Below are 2,526 nucleotides of genomic sequence, written 5' to 3' on the forward strand. Positions count from 1 at the left end.
TTATCCCGCAAAAACAGGAATTCTAACAGATGCTGATCAAGCAGCCTCCTGACTTCAGAAATTAAGTATCATCAATTTAAGAAAGGGTTTATTTGGTTTAGTTCCCTGCAACAGTAGGGGACTGGGCTGGGTGAAGAAGAAAGGTCACTTCCATTTTTATGTTCCTAACAGATATTAATTTAGTTTAAGATTAATATCAATGCTGACACCTTTATTTATGGGTAACTACTTTTAAGAAGCCCTTTTACTTTTCTGTTCCTTCTGCAGCCATTGATGGAAACCAGCCAGCCATCTCTGGTTCAGTTCATGGGTGAATTCTCTCTAGCAACATCATCTACTTTTGGTAAATACAGTTTAATTTCAATTGAGTGCCTTGTTTGTAGTCTGTAATTTAGGGTGTGTTCCTGGATAGCCAATGCCAGGGAGTGATGCTGCTGTTGTTCCTGATACAGCAAAAGTGCAGGAGCCTGGCTGCACATGCTGTGTACGGGTGTGGGGGCTTTCCCAGCAGCCTGTCTCCTGCCTCGATATGCTCATCAGGCCTGAGTTGTCTCTTTTCTGCATAGATCTGTAGATATTCTTGGGTGCTAATGCAGAACCCGTTATCACATTAAGTTTAAAACTACCTTTGGAAGAGGTTAAAAGTCTGCAGCAACCACATGTAAAAGAGTCCTTGAACATGTAATCCATGGGAACTAGCAGCCTTTTTTGGTGGTTTTGCATGCAGGCCAGCTCTTCAGTGAATATAAGGCCTGAAATACTTGTTTTTAAATAGTGGGTCTTCCCTAGACTTCAAAAATGTTGACAATAAGAGAGGAGCAGCAGGGAACGCATGTGTCTGTGGTGTGAAGATTACACAACTCTCTGTCATATACATTGACTTCTATATCTAGCAATTTTTATTAACATTACGTTACCTTTATGACTAAAACCAGCATACCTAGTGGTAGTGGTTAAACTTTTGGCTGCTAACCAGCATCCTGTTGGTCACAGAGTAAGTAAATGTCTCCTTTTTAGCTTTCTTATTTCCCACTTCTGTCATTTCAAATCAGTTCAAAACACAGCTGCAAATAGTATCTCTGCTCTGACCACGTTACAACCTCCTCTGTTTCCACACTCCCCTTTTTGTGGACTGGGCTCTCTGCCTTCACCAAGCCTCCCTTCACCAAGCCTTGCCTAGATGTGTCCTGCTCCTTCCTGCAGCCCTGCTGGGGGATGTGGGGCTGCCCCTCCTCAGGGCTGCAGGCCAGGCACTCCTGCCTGGCTGACGACACGCATGCACTCATACAAAACCTGGGCCTCTGCAAAACTCATGCACACCTCTGCTTCTGCTCTTTGATGTCTTACTGTGTGCACAGAGGCAATGGAACACTGTTGGCATCTCTTACTTACCAGCTGCCTCCAAAGATCTGGGATGTCCCAATAGCAGCTACACCTCTTCCACACAAATCCTCTGGAAAATTTAGCAAGCATGGATCCAGGTTATTCTACTGCTTTCTTCAGGCAGCACTGCGGAAAGGAGAGTACAGGTATTACGTCTGCTAAATTAAAGCACCCACTTTCTATTTAATCCTCAAAGCATCCTCTCTAATTCACAGGACTTCCTTAAAGCCTTGGGAGTGGGACATGCTTCTTTGTATTTTGCAAGAAAAGAAATGTTAAGTGCTTATTAAATAAGTTCCAAATAAGATAATAGGTTTATATTCTGCCTTGCATGCAGCAGAATTTCTGTTTAGTTCCTTCTTTGCTTCAGTTGGATGTGCCTGAACACTTTACTACAGACTTACCTTCTTCTCTTGCAAGAGGCGTATATGGAGGGAGCACTTAGAGCAGGAAGAGGGGTAGACGCTTCTTAAAACAATCCTTAAAAGATAAATTATCATTTATTGACATAATAATCTGTATGTTATCATCCAATATCACTAACAATGTGGTTTCTGGAAACATTTTTTTAAATGGCAAGTTTTCTTGTGTTCAGTAAGAATACCGATTTAATTTTTCATTTCTTTTCTCAGTCAAACAACTTTGGCCCAAATCCTACAAACACACAAGTATTGAGTTCATTACTGTGAGCTCTGCCACAGCCCTTTAAAGAGTATCTTTCACAGCCAGAGCAAAAAGGCTACCAAAATGGGTCAAGATTACCAACTGGTAAACAAAACGAAGCATTTTAAGTTTACTTTAGAATTTAAATAAAGAAGAAATTTTAAAGCAGCATTACTATTTTTCAATCATTGGCGAAGCTGTACACGATTGCACAAATGCTGACACTGAGTTCATTCACGACCAGGACAAACACCCCCACTGTGCCACCTGAGGACAGGGAGCAGGGCGTTGCAAGGGGCTGCGGGCTTTGGGGCGACCCCGCTGACGGGGGGGTTGCTGCGCGCTCCTTCAGCCCCTGCCTGCGCAAAGTACGCGGAGCCGGGGCTGTAGCACCGCCGCCCGCCTCCCCCGGGAGATACCGGGGCGGGGCTGGGCACACCCGGGGCAGGGCCCGCTGGGTCACAGGGGAAGCCGGCGGCG

General features: G+C 44.5%; 1 protein-coding gene across 1 annotated transcript in view; it reads left to right on the top strand.

Moving 5' to 3' along the window:
* PAQR9 (progestin and adipoQ receptor family member 9) overlaps nt 1-2,526 on the top strand; it is a 30,712-nt gene that overhangs the window by 26,865 nt on the left and 1,321 nt on the right. Inside the window, exon 3 of the transcript XR_012629995.1 lies at nt 268-343. The gene's annotated coding sequence lies outside the window, so the exon portion shown is untranslated. The remainder of the gene's footprint in view (nt 1-267; nt 344-2,526) is intronic.

The sequence above is a fragment of the Strix uralensis genome, chromosome 9 (assembly GCF_047716275.1).
Source record: "Strix uralensis isolate ZFMK-TIS-50842 chromosome 9, bStrUra1, whole genome shotgun sequence".
Taxonomy (NCBI): domain Eukaryota; kingdom Metazoa; phylum Chordata; class Aves; order Strigiformes; family Strigidae; genus Strix; species Strix uralensis.